This window comes from Polypterus senegalus, chromosome 2 (genome assembly GCF_016835505.1).
Source record: "Polypterus senegalus isolate Bchr_013 chromosome 2, ASM1683550v1, whole genome shotgun sequence".
Classification (NCBI taxonomy): domain Eukaryota; kingdom Metazoa; phylum Chordata; class Cladistia; order Polypteriformes; family Polypteridae; genus Polypterus; species Polypterus senegalus.
In genome coordinates, this window is record NC_053155.1 from 221,127,096 (window position 1) to 221,146,341 (window position 19,246).

Here is a 19,246-nt window from a genome sequence, read left to right on the forward strand (position 1 = left end):
GAATTTGGGGGCCCCAAGCAAAATGGACATGGAGGCCCCCGCACGCACGCAAAAGGAACCACAGCATAGCCATACAGTTTAAATTCACTCACACTTTATATAAATAAAAAAGGTTTACAGTGCAAATACTGCTGTTGCATATACTGTGCATAAATAAAAAAAATGTTTACAGTGCAAATACTGCTGTTGCATATAAAGTGCATAAAATTTGAACATTTTCAACAATTGAACATTTGCAAAAAACACCACTGTACCATAAAATCAAATATACATTAAAAAAGTGCACAATAACTAAATCCATGCTATATAAATAAACTTTTTACTGTTAACAAACAATGAAATTATAATTAAATGTTTACTAATTATTAGTAGTGCTGTGAGTCGACTACCAATGCTTAAAAACATCCCAAGCTAATGTTTGATGCACAGAATTTATTGTGTGGTTTTCCTAAATAGATTATCACAGTGGAATAGTTAGTATAGCATGCTATGCCACTTTCATCAAAACCTATTACAAAGCTATAGCAATGTCATGTCATTTATGTATGATACATAAACATATTTCTGCTAGCCTACCTGCTGCAAAATTGCACCATTTGTACAAGACAAGTAGAGCTATTTTATGTGTGTAATTTATCACTTACCACTGTCTTGTTTTTTCTTATCCTCCTCTTCCTTTCTCTTCTTTCTTTTTTGGCTTCCTGAAGCATAATTCTGCTTCATGACTGCCGAGGAAGTTTTGTATTTTGCCGGCAGCAGAAATTGCGTGGTTGGCTGGCTGCTGTCAGCGAGGGGGGCCCCCTTGAGGGGGATCCCGATAACAGTGTCATTGCACTTTACTGCATTCACTATCAATGGGGCGCTCACACAGTTTGTCGCTGCATTTTATTCTTAACCAGTCATTGTCTTGGGGCCCCAGGCCAGCTCGGGGCCCCAAGCAATTGTTTGGTTTGCCTGCCTTGTCGCGACGGGCCTGCCCGCAAGGCTCAGTACTGGGACCTTTACTGTTTTCACTTTACATGCTTCTACTGGGATCTATCATTAGAAAACAGTTATACCTTTCTTTTAGACCAAAAGAAGTTTCTCCAATGTTGTCTTTAATTAGTTGCGTTAGTGAATTAAAGGAGTGGATAGATGAGAACTACTTGTCTTTAAACACTAATAAAACAGTGCTAATTATTGGAGAAATGATAGTGATTGCAACAATATTTTGTCATTAATTTAATTCAGTTGGACTCACCATTAATTTTACTGAATCAGCCCATAATCTAGGAGTTATGTTTGACTCTAGCATGTCATTTAAAGCGCACATTACAAAATTGTCTAAATCATGTTTCTTTCATCTTGTTGAGAAATTAAGGCATTTTCTAAATAAGCAGGATTCTAAGAAATTAACTCATGTATTTACTTTTAGTAGGATTGACTACTACAATGCTCTTTTCACGGGCTGTTCTTTATACAGCTTCCAGTTAATCTAAAATGCTGCTGCAAGAATTATTACAAGAACAAGAAAAAGTATGAACACATAGTTCATAAATCCTTACACTGGCCCCTGTTTAACTTTAGGGCAGATTTCAAAATCCTCCTTTTAACATATAAAGCCTTAAATGGCTAAAGTCCAGCTTACTTATCTGAACTTATCATGACTTACAAACCAGAATGCACATTAAGATCTCAAGATGCCGGTCTGCTTATGATTCCAAAGATTAATATAATAACAGTGAGAAGTTGTGCTTTTAGTTACAGGACCCCTAAACTGTGGAATGGTCTGCCTGCTACTATAAGCGATGTCCCTTCAGTCTCAGCTTTCAAATTCCAGCTGAAGACTCACTACTTCAGTTTAGCGTATCCTGACTAACGCTGCTGATTAATTGTGCATACTGTATCTTTCTTGTCAGTCATTAACACTAAAACATAAATTATATGATAGTTACAATTTGTTACTAACCCTCACCTATTCTGTCTCTCTTCTTGGTACTCATATGTAGCACTTGGTGCCACTGCCCTACTGCTGGGTTGTTGTGCCTGTCTAAGGTAAAGTCATCTCTGATGGAGGATTGCAGGATTCATCAGGTAGAAGGGTCCTTTCATCAGACTGGCTGGCCCAGCACTGACCTAGCTGTGGAATATCCAATAGGGGGAGAAGCTTGATGGCTAGGGTCTGCAGAACTCTGAACAAATCAAAATCCTATTAAGTGATATCATATACTGTTGAATTCTGCTCTGTATTTGTAATATTTCTATTGCACTATTGTATTGTATTAAGGATTACTTGTGTTGTGTTCTGTGTATTGTATTGTATTTATCCTCTTTTTTTGACACTTAGTACACGCCCAACCTACCTGTAAAGGAGTCTCTCTTTGAACTACCTTTCCCAAGGTTTCTTCCATATTTTTTCCTTACAAGAGTTCTTTTCTTCCTGGTAGTTTTTCCTTGTCTTAGAAAGTGTTGGCTGAGGGGCTGTCAAAGGGCAGGACCTAATAAAGTCCATCGTGACTCTCCTTGTGTGATTTTGAGCTATACAAAGGTAAATTGTATTGTATTGTATTGTATTGTTTTATTATACTTCAAACAGCAGCATTCAGAATCAAAGGCATGTGAGTAAGACATGACACAAAAACAGAGTAATAGAACAACTTATTGGTCTAAAATGAGTTCACTTGAAAGTAATAATACCAGGTAAAACAAAAAAAAAACAAAACAATGCGGCTAGATAGGAATTGTGTATAAATCTATAATGGGGACAAAACCTGTCCTATGGTATATACTTTACTGAATGAGCAAGAAATGTTTATCTCATTACTTTGTTCTTTGTTTGCTCAATGTGCATCTGGTAGACAGTGCCCCAATAGAGAAAAAAAGTATAATCCTGAAGTTTCTAGTGTCATTCTAGTCTACTCTAGGTTTCTTGACATTACTTCAGAAACTGTCAGCAGTGGCAAGTTGCCAATGTTGGATATCTTAATGGATGAGTCCTCACTCAAGCCATAAATCTAGCAATAGCTAGAATGACTTACATGTTATCAGGACACACTTGCTGTGCTGCAGTGGCAGTAAACATGTCCTAAGATGAGCGTATTCCCGTCAAATTGTCATCTTTTATTAGTAAGCCTGATGCCTGGTCCTGTATTGACACTTCTCAACATAATGTGCATACAAACCCTATTATACACATAGCTTGTGATACTGATTTCCTTCGCTGGTTAAATGAAACTCTTTTTATGTCAAAAGATTGTTTAAGATGAATACTGCATTGCTAATTTTATTCTGGCAATTTAAACCTGTGTTGTAATTTCTATAAATTACAAGTAGTTAACCATGCAAAGAGTAATGAAATGTATCTGTTCATCTATCCATCCATTCATACACAAGTTTTTTTTTTTAGTCCCAGTATAGGATCACAGTGTTTCAGGGTGACAAGCAAGATGGACTGTCCATTGTTTTAAACTGTAAATTGAAAACTGCTATATTATTGTTGGTATATCTTATGTGTTTACTGACATTAAAAAAAAATACTCTTGTGATACTCACCAAAGCAAATGTTTTAAAAAAGACATATAACATTTATAAACCTGCCTTAACCAAATTTATGGCCAAGGGTTGCTTTATCCCATTCTGCTGGCATGGCACACAAGGCAGAAACTAACCGTGGATGGGGCACCTGTCCACTTACATAGTGCTAAAGTGCATCTGTTTGGGATGTGGGATGAACACTCCATACAGACACAAAAGAGTACGCAAACACAACATAGACAGGTCAGATGCAGGACTCAAAACCAGAATGCTAAGGAAGAAAGCAATTGCCACTGCAGCAGATGGGCATATTGCTTAATACATCAGCCTCTTTATCTCCATCATATCTACTGTTGCACAGAAAAAAAATAAGTGACATTTGAACTTTACTATATTCTAAGAGGAGAACCAATAATGCAGAAGTTTATTTAACTTTTATTTTTCATTTGTCGTTCAAAGTGGCTAATGTCAAAATTAATGTCACTTTACATTTCTCTAAGCACAAATTCAATAACATGAAAGATATGATTATTATTACTATCAAAACAGGATTGGCATATATTTAAAACATGTTAAAGTAAAAATAAGTGAGATTATAAAGAAGGAACAAATAGTGCAGGAGTAAATTCAGACAAGCTACTCTTTCACAGGCGAACTAGAGGTGCCCTACCAGCATAACTCAATTATACCACAACTAAATGAACATTGTTAAGAGAATTCTACAAATAATCCTCACAAGTGCTTTATTACAAATGTTTCTGGAAGGTTAACGCAGTTGCTATTTTCAGTTGAAGAAATGACAGCTTTGCACAAAAGATGAATAAAGTAAACTTATAAAATGGTGATATACAGATGATATGCAGAATTATTTTGAAATGTTTTATCAACATTTCTGTTATAATATTAAAGGAAGTTGTTGACTTATTTTTAAATCAAGTAAAAACGTTCCACAAAATGCAATCTGAGTTAAGCTGGCTGCATTCAACAGCGTTTATTACAAGAATTTTTCCACTGAGTCACTTAAATGATTTGTGTAATCCCGTAGTTAGGATATACGGGTTTGATGGTGTTTTTGGGTACTGTAAGTTATACAGTACCTATAGATCTTTGAGAAAGGGTGTGAAAAGAAAAAAAATAAACAATTCTTATCATCAACATATATTAACTTGAACAAAAATACTGCACTTTCTCCCTATGACACACCTAATGAATTATTCAACAAAAGTCTTTCAAGAAACACTAATGGGGCTACTTTATACCCACAGCAATACGGCATTATAATGTCCACTGTCTTTAAGTTAGATGTTTTGTGTGTTTGTTATTATACTTCTTGAGTCTCTGTAAAGGCTAAAGTTCCCCCGGGACAGCAATGTCTATCTATCTATCTATCAAAAAATATTCAACCAATACAGGAAAGAAAAAAAAAAAAAGACATAGATGCTACTTTAATTGCTTCTTCTTTTGTCTGCTCCAGTTAGGGGTCACCACAGCGAATCATCTTCTTCCATATCTTTCTGTCCTCTGCATCTTGTTCTGTTACACCCATCACCTGCATGTCCTCTCTCATCACATCCATAAACTTTCTCTTAGGCCGTCCTCTTTTCTTCTTTCCTGGCTGCTCTATCCTTAGCATCCTTCTCCCAATACACTCAGCATCTCTCCTCTGCACATGTCCAAACCAACATAATCTTGCCTCTCTGACTTTGTCTCCCAACCGTCCAACTTGAGCTGACCCTCTAATGTACTCATTTCTAATCCTATCCATCCTCATCACACCCAATACAAATCTTAGTATCTTTAACTCTGCCACCTCCAGCTCTATCTTCTGCTTTCTGATCAGTGCCACCGTCTCCAACCCATATAACATAGCTGGTCTCACTACCATCATGTAGACCTTCTCTTTCACTCTTGCGGATACCCATCTGTCACAAACTGCTCCTGACACTCTTCTCCACCCATTCCACCCTGCCTGCACTCTCTTTTTTTCACCTCTCTTCCACAATCCCCCATTACTCTGTACTGTTGATCAGCAAGTATTTAAACTCATCCACCTTCGCCAACTCTACTCCTTGCATCCGCACCATTCCACTGTCCTCCGTCTCATTTACACACATGTATTCTGTCCTGTTCCTACTGACCTTCATTCCTCTCCACTCTAGAGCATATCTCCACCTCTCCAGGGTCTCCTCAAGCTGTTCCATACTATCGCTATAGATCACAATGTCATCAGCAAACATCATAGTCCAAGGGGACTCCTGTCTAATCTCGTCTGTCAACCTGTCCATCACCATTGCAAATAAGAAAGGGCTTAGAGCCGATCCCTGATGTAATCCCACCTCCATATTGAATGCACCCGTCACGCCTACCACAGACCTTACCACTGTCACACTTTACTTGAACATATCCTTTACAACTCTTACATACTTCTCTGCCACTCCCGACTTCTTCATACAATACCGCAGCTCCTCTCGAGGCACCCTGTCATATGCTTACTCCAGGTCCACAAAATCGCAATGCAACTCCTTCTGGCCTTCTCCATACTTCTCCATTAACATCCTCAGAGCAAACTTCACATCTGTGGTACTCTTTCTTGGCATGAAACCATACTGATGTTCACTAATTATCACCTCAGTTCTTAACCTAGCTTCCACTACTCTTTCCCATAACTTCATGCTGTGGCTCATCAATTTTATCCTCCTGTAGTTACTACAGTCCTGCACATTCCCCTTATTCTTAAATATCGGCACCAGTACACTTTTTCTCCACTCCTCAGGCATCCTCTCACTTTCCAAGATTCCATTAAACAGTCTGGTTAAAAACTCCACTGCCATCTCTCCTAAACACCTCCATGCTTCCACAGGTATGTCATCTGAACCAACAGCCTTTGCATTTTCCATCCTCTTCATAGCTGTCCTTACTTCCTCCTTGCTAATCTGTTGTACTTCCTGATTCATTATCTCCACATCATCCAACCTCTTCTCTCTCTCCTATCCTCTTCATTCATCAGCCACTCAAAGTACTCTTTCCATCTGCTCAACACTCTCCTCACTTGTAATTATGTTTCCATCTTTATCCTATATTCCATCTTTCTTTACCCTACACAGTATTTAACTTATAAAGATGTCATTAAGCATCCAGATCTTCAGAGACCTATACTGACATCATGTAACTTCAATCTTCAAACATAACCTTCCAGTAATACACTATTTTTTCTATTTATAGGTTAAAGACTTCTACAAAAGAAACCTGAACATCTCATTTCAATCCTTTCTATTCCCGAGTCTTTACTATCTAGCAGTGATTAAAATATCAGTAGTATTCTTAAAGTTTATCAGCTGCTTTCAAGATATATAACCATAGTGTCATGGCCTGGCTGAAGTTAATTTTTTGTTAATTTCATGTTTTTGTTGTTTTTCAAGTATTATTTTATTTTATGTTTTGGATTTATATAAAGATATGCAACTTCATGTCACCTGGGATGGACTAGTGCTCTGTCCAGGGGACTGTTCCTTCTTTGTGCCCTATGCTTGCAAGGATAGGGTCCAGACCTCAAAGACCCTGCTCAGGATTAAGCAGGCTTTGAAAATGGTATGGTATGATATGGTACCATAATTTAATTTATTTTTATATATCATGTTCTTTACTAAATATTTGTGTTTCCATTTTGTGTAAATAACTTTTGTTATTTTTCTGCTCAAATGAGGGAGAGAAAATTTGAGGAAGATGAACCAGAAAATAAGACATAATTAAAATACATGCAGAAATCTAAACCAAAATCAAACCATTCTTTCATCGAACAGAACTTGATAATTGTATTAAAAAATATCGCAAAATGTCATAAGTGTGACAGAATGAACAAAGAAAAAATGGCACAAGTCTTTTTAGGAAAATATGTGCTAACTCGGATAAGCAATTGCTGCCACTTCCCACCTTTATCCTGTCACATAATTAACGTCAAATGAACCCGAAACTCTGCACCCTGGCAACATGGAACCACATCTTAGTGATGCGATTTGTGAAAAGTTGGCATCCATAACAGCAACAACATTTATTTCTATAGCACATTTTAATACACAGAATGAAGTTCAAAGTGTGTTTAACAAGATGTCAAAACAACAGTTACAGGAAAAGAAAAATAAGTTAAAGCAGGCAAGAATAGTAATGAATAAGTAATAAAAATATAAACTGGTATGAGCTTACATAACATAGGTATATAATTAGTAGAAAAATTGAGTCTAACATATAATATTGTATTCTAAGCCTACAAAGATGAGTTCAATAATAAGGCCAGATGGCTAGCTGGACATAAAAAAAATCTGTTAAAATGGGGAAAAAATAAAATCTGCAGGGATTCCAAGGCGAAAAGACATTCTATTCCCCACTAGGCTTTCTGCCCAACATAAATGCCCTTAAATCATTCTTCATTGTTTCCAGCATTGTCCTAGAGAATTTGTCGCAGTAGATCTTGTGAACATCTCGGGTACCCACCTTCATTTTAGCATTGCAGTCAGGAGGCAGTGGTGCAAAATGTCACCACATAGAAACCGGAAAAGAAAGAAGAAAAAAGTGGAGATTAGTAATGATGGCAAATTCCCGAAGAATATGATATTTCTATGCATGTATATTCATTTGGAGTACAACTATAATGTAGCTACAAAAACGACAAATTAAAGAAGTTTCATAAGGGTTACTCTGCCTGTAAGGCAAGGCATGGTAAGAAAAAAAAAATAAAGAAAAGCCCAAATCCAGTCCTGAAATCATTTATAAATGACTGACTTTTGTTAATTGCACTTATGTTTTAAACCTTTTGTCATTAGTCAGGTTTTAAATGTAAAAAGTTAGCTTTGTTCTGCTAGTCCAGTTATGAGGTGGCATGACCTTCATAAGGCTTTGAACTCTATCCATTGGGTTTTAGTTAACCTGGCTTGTATGAGAAAGAATAAAGTACAGTTAATGTGAGAAATTGTGCTTGCTGGATAAATGTTTTCAGTAGAAAGCAAGAGACTTCCTTCTAGGAGCTTAATTAACCCCTATTAACCAGTGGGGGTTCCCAATCTTTTGATCCTAGAGGAGCTTTAGGTTTTGGCTGAATTAGAGCCACATTTTTGCAAATGTTTTTAAGGCAAGTCTTCACCCTGGACTAAGTTTGTTTACTTTAGGGTAAAGCCTTATTTTTTATATTTTGCTTTTGTCATATTTGATTTTTTTGTACAATTTGACTGTTTGGATTATTTTGTGGATTATTTTTCCTTTATTTTTGTACTGCATATATTTCTTCACCAGAACTGCTTTTAAATGACAGTTGTAAGAAAACATTTTGGGCTTTTTATACATCCAAGTGCCTTATTTTTGACTCTGCCCCCATTCACCCTGGTTCTGGTTGGTCCCAAACTACTAACCGGACACTTGCTCGCACAGGAGACTTGTGACACAATAATTTAAAGTTTATTTTTATATAATGATGTATTACCCCCAATGTGGACATAGAGGCACTTTGGACATGATTGCATAATAAAAGTATTAATAAATAATATTGCACAAATATAAATTAGCCACAAATCTTAAGGATAAAAGTTTGCTATTTTTCATTTTTTTCTTCCCTCTGTCAACATCCTTTTAGCAGACACAATTCAATGAATTGACTTCTCTTTCCTCACTAATTTAGTATAAATATACAGATATAATAACAGTACAATGACCTATGTGGTGTGCAGGTTAATGTTGTGTAGGATGATTAAATTACTGAAAGTGTATCTGATATTCAGGGTGCAGCCACGCAGATGCTGCCCATCAGAGCAAAATGCTTTCTGAAAGTTAATCTCCTAAAGTGAATATTTAAATGCTGAAAATTACATTACTTGTACAAGTAAAAGAAAGGTAAAAAAAAAACACGCTGAATGTATACACACCATTCATTGTGTTAAAATGGACTTTCTTCATCAATAAAATTATATTTTTGTGTTTATTAATCAACAGAAAAAGAACATTTAAATGGTAAAATGAGGTAACTGTTAAACATAACATCTCATTAAATGGCGATTATTCAAGCACTTTGGAAATACCAAATTACAAAATAAACATTGAAAAGCTGAGAAATTAAAAATGGCTCAGTGGCTTCATCCTCAAACTAGAATTAATTGTCCTGTTATTTTAATATAATTACATTTTGGTGGAGGTAGGGGAAATGTCATATTTTTATAATTGTACTGTAATTTAAGATACCTTTTAGAACACCATCCTAAAAAAGGAATGCATCATAGTGGTTGGGTAAAGTGGATTTGCTGCTATAATTTGGCACAGTTAGATTGAGTATAAGAGCATGTGCCTTTGTACATCTACACATTGCCGATATTCTTTTCTTTAGGCTTGTTTTTCGCAATTTGCCCATATAGCAGTAGCATAAAAAATAAATAGTATACAAAAGCTAACAATCACTTCCATAATTTGTCAACAGGATGCTGGCCCATAGATATGCTGCATACTGAAAATGGAAGGAATATAAAACGGTATCATAGATGTGAGTTAGTATTACTATCTTTAAATGAACATATGGAAGGTGATGCTGTATAGTAAAAAATAAAGCATGAAAAATATAAAGCCTGAATTCCTACAGGTTAAACTAAAAAGCAAAAAATATACAATTTTATAAACAGCATCTTGATTAATGAACTAAGACATATATGTAATAAAGAAGAACCTGTGATTATTGGTGATTTTAACTTCTCCAACATTGATGGGAAAACTCCAAATGGGAAACAGGAGTTGAATTGGAAATGTCACTCATGGCAAGTAAGTGCTTCTTTACTTAGTTTATCAGAAGTTCAATATACAGAGATGCTTTTTATAGAACTCATATGTTCTAAAAATAAAGTAGAAAAAGAGATAAAAGCAATTTATCTACTAAGCAATAGAACTCGTAAAGTTTAAGCTACTTGACTTGAAAATATCACCACACCTACCAAAATAACTACTATATGATATGTGTAATCATCAACATATTTGGTTTATAATATACAAAGTTATAATACAAAAGGTATTTGAAGAAAGCTGGTGAATGTGTGACCTGAATATGTCCTGTGATTAATTTGTTCTATATCAACAATATTTTGCTTCCTTTTCCCCATTGTGGTTAAGGAATGCAATGACATCCTGCAAACTTATACTGGAATAAATGAATCTCGAATTTAATGAATAAATGCATGAAAAAAAGAAAGTCAATGGTCAAGAAAGTGATATAGAATGAGGGACCAACACAATCTGGTTTTCTGATAAATTTCATGTTGTCTTCAGTCTCATCTGTTATTTTTTAATAACTCCTTCTCAGAGATCTATATTTAGACCTATAGATAAAATCAGTTAGTCCACAAGAACTATTTGTTGTAGTAATTTGAATTATATTAAAAAAAGCCCAGAAATGTGTTTGTTGATTAAAACTATCTATTATAATAAAAAAAATTATGGGATGAGATGAGACTTTTTAGCCTGGAATGAGACATGACTTTTTCAGAGAGATACTTTCATGTCCCACAATACGAGACTTTGTGCCAAGAGATTTAACTATGCCCGGGGCCGAAAATAAAAGACAAAGAGTAGATGACAAAGCAGAACATTATAAATAATTCAAAAACGTTGACATGATACACATGCAGAGCAGGTTAGAGAAAATGAAAGTGCTAAAATTTGAAAGTCTCAAAAACTTTTTTGATTGCATTAGCGCAAACAAATGGAAATTATTACTTGGTGAAATAACGGAACAGCGAAAAGAGATTGAATATATTGTTAGGATTTAAACTTTAAGTCAGAGACTTGTAGATCGTCTAATTCGTGTTACCATCAGGGAAAAGTAGTGTTTCTTCACAATGAAGAGGCGTATCTGCGAGAATTAAAAGATTTGTTGTTTGGTGTAAGTGAAATCCACATACGTGAGCGGCAGAGACACACAGTGGCTGACGAGTGAAGTGAGCTGGGGGCAAAGCCCCCTAGTGTTTATTAATAATGAACTTATTGGGAAATAAAGCTGTGCTGTTTAACTTTAATGTCTAACTCCTTATTGAAATCTTTCTTAGTAAATCTATTACTATTGCTTTACTTGAGGTAGCACCAAATGGCTTTAGCTGGCTTTACCTCATAAATACAGAAATATTGGTTGATGAAGTGATCATAGAATAATTTTATGCAACAAATTACATATCATTTACTGAAGATTTCACATATTTGAAATGAGCATATTAGATACAAAACAAATTCTGTCATGGATCACGTAATATCCCCCCATAATGGCTGCTAAGTTCTACCTATGATTGCATCCTTTCCACCTTTCGCTCACCACTAATAGCCCTTGTCATCTAAACTTTGTCAATACTGCATATAAGATTCATCTTACTTGATGAACACAGTTGAATATGGCCACTTCACAAGGAAAAACATGTTCTCCACTTCAATTAAAAAGGCACCTTAAACTGAAGGAACCTCAGAAGAAGCCCTCTTTTCTCTCACGACTTCTTTTGTTGAGGAAATCAAAAAAATTGTTTGGAAAAGGTGAACTCTTTATATGGCATCATACAGCAGAACTACACCAAGCTGCTGGCTGATATAAATGACATAAAGGCTGGCTGTAAGGTGCACTGGAAAAATGTTGTTTCTGTTAAAGCCATGACTGGCTGTAATACTATTGAAATCAATGGTGTCAACAGGGAGGTAGAGTCATTATCAATAAAACCTGCCAAGATGGAAGATTGTCTGGACAAGTTAGAATAAGGGTTGGCTGAGCAAGAAATGATTTGCTAACTTTGTTTCGTCATCTTTGGCTAACAGATTTCTCAGGTTTTTTTGCCTTTGAGCCCTCTATATAAAGAGGGTATATAGTGGGCGCTATTACACATCTTGACCTCGCAGTATTATATTGTAGTTTATGAATTATCAAGATTGCCTGAAAATCTTTCAAGAGTCAAGAAAGTTTTAGGACTTCTCCTGTGAAGGGCATAAAAGGTATCGTTTATCAGGACTTTAGTGTTAAAACAGCCTCTGCTAGGTGATCAATAAATGACTCAATCAGAATTGCAGAAGTATGATGTATCCTTTTTTGGCATTTCATGAGCATCTTAAGGTGTGATTTGGTGTTCAGCATATATTCTATGTGACTTCATGGCACACAAAGTTTAAGATGATTTTTAATCACTTAGCACCTTTCCTCTGAGACTTCGCTGGATGTTTTCAGCCTTGAGTTCTCCACTGGGCCATTGCCATAACTATCCTGAACAGCACTGTTATGAAGCTTACCTGGTTATGGTTCTCCTGATAATGGTGTTTGTCTTTTTTTTCCAAAAGATTTTTATGAGGACTGACTATTCCTTAATGTTTTGTGACTTTTTTTGCTCCTTTAATTGCTATTTTCATTATTTAACCTATGTGGGTAATGCTGTCAAAAGCAAATATATAAGTATTTGTGTAAAGTTTTTATTCTATATAATCCTTGATGCAAATGGAGAGGGGTTTCTTTCCTATTTCATCATTCTTTTCTTTTTCTGGAGCGGGGTGATTGTATTCATTCTTTCAGTTGGTAGTGGTTTAGTAATGGGAGCCATGTGAGCATCAGCTGAAACCTTAGATTGTATATGTGTCTACTTATAAACTTTTGTATTACATATCCCTTTTACCTCACTGAGGCAAGGTCAGAGTGTAGGTGATGAGTAGTTTGAAGTCTGTCTTTGTTTATTTTTCAGTTACATAACTGCCTTTTTGAATGGTTACAAGAGTGGTTATCCATAATATGGGGTTAAGGATTTGATATAGTTTTTTTGGGAAAGGAGGGGTTTTCCTGAGATACACTTTTTGAGATCACAAGTAAAGTGCAGGCGCACTGTGCTGTGGGAATACGCTTGTCTCTTTTGGTACATATTTTGCTTTTCTTAAACACCCCCTTCAGTTTAAGGTTCTGGATGTGATTCTGATGGTGGGTTCTATTATCTCTTGTTGGAGGTATGTGATAGGAAAATTGGATTTATTGTTGTGTACATCCCCCCTCCCTTCCCTGGCACCTTCTTCTAGGATTTGACTAGACAAATTCTAAAATATCATGATTACAAGTTTGTTATTGGTGCCAAGGCCTTTACTCAGTCAATGTGTACATTTATCTTCTATTCTTCTGTTGTTTAGGTTGTTTCTTAATAATTATTTTCATGTTTTTATATCATTTGTGTTTTGTCTATGATTTAGTAAATGTGTACTGTAACTTTAAATGTGCCTCCATTCTGTAAACTTTCTGGGTGGAGCTCCAGGAGGCAGCTGGGATTTCTGTCTGGCTATGTTTTGAGCAAGTGAAAGAATCACAGAAGTGGATCACTACGCTTGATGGGTGCTTGCTTTGTGAGTATTGCTATTTCTTTGGATTTGCTGTCTTTTTGGATTGGACACTGGTTATACATATTGGGACTTGTTTTCATTGGATTCCCTTTCAGGCAACTCATTTTTTACTGTTTTAAGCATTATTTGCTCTTTTCCTTATTTAGGTAAAGAACTCTTCACTTTATAATGGTGCATTTTTTAAGCCAGAGTTTTTCACAGCTTGTCTCTCTTGTGAAGCACTTTTGGTGTTTTGAGACCGTTTCCCTCTTTTTTTGAGCTAACCTAGGCTGAAGCATCAGCAAACAGTTAGGGACTGGATAGTTTGGAATGAGCTTTTTTGGGGTGGACAGTAAAGGTCCTGGCTTGCTTTTATGCTTGCTATTCTTCACAATGAAGTTATTTCTTCAAAAACATATTATGAAAACATTTGTCATACAAAATTGTTTTCTAAAGGTAAGCATTTTCTGTAAATTTCTTGCCTGACCAGGCACTTTACAGTGAAGGCTAAGGTAGATGGAGGAAAACCCTAAAAACTTATAGAATACATCCTTTCATCAAGACAGTTGTTGATTATTCATCCATGACGTAAACCCATATTGTAAAATAACATACATGTCATTTTTGAACATAAAAACACCAATATTATGAGTTTGAGGCATTTTAAAAGAAGACCAACCATAAGTGACAGCTCAGCCCTTATTCTTCCTGCACAACAATCTTTCACCCCCCTTGGGATGTGGTTTCCTCTCAAAAGACCAAATCACAGTAAACATTTTGTGTAATGTGTTTTTTTTTATCATTTTTAAATTTATTTTCAAGTGTATATGTGAACATACACAAGCAAATATAAAATGTATTCTTTCCATGAGAGAAATAGTTCCAGGGATTTGAGATAAAATGATTATTTCTAGATCACCTTTTTTGTCACAAACATGTGTCAGAAACACGTAAAGCATGTTTTCATATATCAAAAGTTTTGTTTCTTCATCAGTATGTTTCTAAGCTTTTGTACATATTATACAGGGACTGATTTAAGTACATCTGGAGGGCTAACTGATTAGGTTGGCTCAGTTTCCATTGCGTTCCATACAGTGAAAGACCATAATGAAGAATAAAGTTATAAATATCACCTCCGCTCTGGCTCTACCCCTTCTGGTGACTCGATATATAAATGGACCCTAACAGTAAGTCACTGTCCATTACCAGATCAGTGATGCAGGAGACGTAGGTGTGCCTTCACTGGAGAGTAACTAGTCTTGATCTTCCTTTTTTTTTCTTGCCTTTTTTTTTTTCCAAAAGCAATTAAATGGGGTTTCCCATTTGAGACCCCAACTCTTCTTATGATGGACTTACTAAACTTTTACTACATAGAAATCTTTAAATGGTATAAGTCCTACTTACTTATCTATCTACAATTACATACACACTGGATCATTTATGATCTCAAGACAGTACTCTTCTAAAGATTTCAGGGATTAATAGCACTATTTTGGGAGGCTGACTTTTTAGCTACATAACCCAAAGCTGTGGAATGATTCTCTGATTGTATAAGAGATGCCTAATTGACACCAGCAATTTTGTGCCCTCAAATCAGTGCTGCATTTAAATCAAGGCTGAACATTCATTAGTTTATTTTAGCAGAATCTGAATAGAGGAGCTAAATTGTTGAAAAATAAAGTGTGAAAATCTGCACAAACGTTCTTGAACCACTTCTCTTCTGTTTCTCTTTTCATTTTCCTGCTGTGGCACTTGGTGCTACTTCTGGATTGCCAGGTTACTTCTCCTGCTCATAGCAATTGAAAGGTAATGGGAGCCATGAATCCTAAGAATGTAAGTGCTGAATCTTTATTTTCAACTGCCAATCATATATTTACAAAAGTTCAAAATGTCCAGGAGGACTGACTGATCTATTAGCCTAGGACTCCAGGACTTTAACTGTGCTTGACTTTGTCTGTTATAGCCTGACCAGCCCAACCCAGTTAGATTAAAAACATGTAACTGCAGACTTCCTGCTTAGCAGACCTCAAACAAGGCAAGTATCAGATTCTCTTGTCCTCTATGTAGAAGAGTATTTGCTGTACCCAGTAACTGCTGCATAGATTTTTCTATACAATTAAACTGCTTTTCTAAGGTGTTTATCTTCTCCTGAACTTACCCACACATTGTGGATGAGATGCCTAATCTCAGAATCTCTTAAAATTATCTGACTAACTGTTCTGCCCAGATGGCAAAAGAAAATAAAAATGACAGGAAGACATATAAATGAAGCAAGGGTCTGAACCAAGAGAACAAAAACTGTGAAAAAACAACAAGGACAAAAATGACTGCAGTGTTCAAAATCAGTAAGGAATAAATCACAAATTAACACAATTAAAACTCAAGAAGGATTTTGGAGACAAAGTAGTCAGAAAAGGAAGTAAACCAAGAATGACCATTTTATCCTGATGAATAATGACTGACAGGATGACAACCTCGTAAGCCATGCCCCTTACTGGGCAAAACCTGGCAATTTAGTACAACTGGGCAAAAAAAAAAAAAAAAAAAAAACGAAACAAAATGAAGGCAGAAAATCGCCCAAATCAAAAATTAGCTTTTAAAGAATGTATAGAATCGAGAAGCAAATTATTTCATCAGATTGCTCAGCTCAACACTTATGGCAAGAAATAACCTGTGAATGATTTACAAAAAGTCCCAGTATTCTGATAGCAAGCCAGCAAAATAACAAAAAATGTCCTAAATATAAGAAAAAGGATGACCATAAGCCTTCAGCTTGTGTACAAAAGGGCAACCAAAATATTTATAAATGAAGGATTTATTAGAAAAAGAAATATAAAAATACAAGGAAAATTCTTAATGGGAAATCCTAATCAAACAAGTCCAAATACACAATCCAGGAGAAAACCAGGGACAGAAACAAAATAAACAAAAAAAACCAGAACATCCACATAAAACAGCAATACCAACAGCTTGTTTACAAACAATGTTCTCCTGCCCTTGAGCCTTTTCTGCTTTGGTTAAATAGGGTGAGGGAGGGCTCAGAAGTGGTGACATCATGTGAAAACACATCAGATCTCAACGGGAAAAAGAAATCCTCCTGGATATCTATACTGATATAGACTGGGTAATGTGTTAGGAACGAAAGGATGCCACATCTTTGATGGAAATGAAAATGATCAACCTACAGAGCCCTGAATTCAAAGACAGCCCAAAAATCAGAGTGAAAAAATTATGTGGCAGGCTAGTCCATTTTGCCAAAATTTAATTGCAGCAACTCAAAATTGTACGCAGCACTTTGTATGGCCCCTGTGTTCTTGTATACATGCCTGACAACATTGGTGCATGCTTCTAATGAGATGACAGATGGTGTTGTGGGGGATCTCCTCCCAGATCTGGACCAGGGCATCACTGAGCTCCTGGACAGTGAGGTGCAGCCTGGTGACATTGGATGGACCAAAACATAATGTCCCAGAGGTGTTCTATTGGATTTAGGTCAGGAAAGTGTGGTGGCCAGTCAACGGTATCAATTCCTTCATCCTCCAGGAACTGCCTGCATACTCTCACCACATGAGGCCAGGAATTGTCATGCACCAGGAGCCACTGTACCAGCATAGGGTCTGACAATGGGTCCAAGGATTTCATCCTGATACCTAATGGCAGCTAAGGTGCCTTTGTCAAGCCTGTAGCGGTCTGTGTGACTCTCCATGGATATGCCTCCCCAGACAATCATTAACCCACCACCAAACTGCTCATGCTGAATGATGTTACAGGCAGCATAATGTTCTCCATGGCTTCTCCAGACCCTTTCACTTATGTCACGTGCTCAAGGGTGAATCTGCTCTCATCTGTAAAAAGCACAGGGCACCAGTGGTGGATCTGCCAATTCTGGTATTCTTTGGCGAATGCCAATCGAGCTGCATGCTGCTGGGCAGTGACCTCAGGGCCCATTAGAGGACATGGGGCCCTTGGGTCACCCTCATGAAGTCTTTCTGGTTGTTTGGTCACAGACATTCACACAAGTGGCCTGCTGGAGGTCATTTTGTAGGGCTCTGGCAGTGCTCATCCTGTTCCTCCTTGCCCAAAGGAGCAGATACTGGTCCTGCTGATGGGTTATGGACCTTCTATGGCCCTCTCCAGCTCTCCTAGAGTAACTGCTTGTCTCCTAGAATCTCCTCCATGCCCTTGAGACTGTGCAGGGAGACACAGCAAACCTTCTGGCAATGACACGTATTGATGTGCCATCCTGGAGAAGTTGGACTAACTGTGCAACCTCTGTAGGGTCCAGGTATCGCCTCATGCTACCAGTAGTGACACTGACTGTAGCCAAATGCAAAACTAGTGAAGAAACAGTCAGAAAAGATGAGGAGGGAAAAATGTCAGTGGCCTCCACCTGTTAAACCATTCCTGTTTTGGGGGTCATCTCATTGTTGCCCCTCTAGTGCATCTGTTGTTAATTTCATTAACACCACAGCAGCTGAAACTGATTAACAACCTCCTCTGCTACTTAACTGACCAGATTAATAGCCCATAAGGTTCATTGACTTTATGCTATACTCTGATTAAAAAGTGTTCCTTTAATTCTTTTGAGCAGTATATATATATATATATATATATTTAAATATTTGTATGCGTCTACAAGCACATGTGGTACTGTATCTCAAAAATTTTGTTTGATGAACACATGATTTTAAACTATTATAGATATGTACTATATGAGGACTATTAAAATAAATATGTATTATGTGAAGACTATTAAAATGTTTATTTAGCTAATCAGGATCCATTCAAACATTGCCAATCTATCCAGTCTGTTCTAATTATTCCATAATAAAATATATATTTCTTCAATAGCAATCATTTAACATATCAAAGAAGGCTAAAACCACAACTGCTTCAGTAATTTTTCTCTTTTCAGAAATAAATTAATCAAAACATTTGCAGCTGCAAACAGATTTTATATTAATTGGAGTCAATCACTGTAAACATATGAATGTTATGTCCCAAGGAAATAATGTGTTTTATTAAAGTTTAAAAAAATAAATAATAAAGTGTTCATAAAATGTATGATTGGTTGAATTGTAAATAGTTCCTCAGTTGTGAGGACTAGGGGAAGGAAAATGTGAATTCAGGTAACATACTCTACTCAAAATTTACACCATTTTTTTTTTAATTTGATGAAAGATAATCTACCTCACAATAGGGAGTAGACTAAAATTATTTATATATTATAGTTCAGGGATTGAAAAGGAACCAAGCACAGAAACTCACAAAAACATGGTGTGAGACAATGATAATAGCTGTTTAATGGTATTGCTTCTTGTCATCTCTTGTTCTTGGTCATTTATATTTGACTTAATGGTTGATTAGTGGTTGATTTTCTCCTCAACCCTTC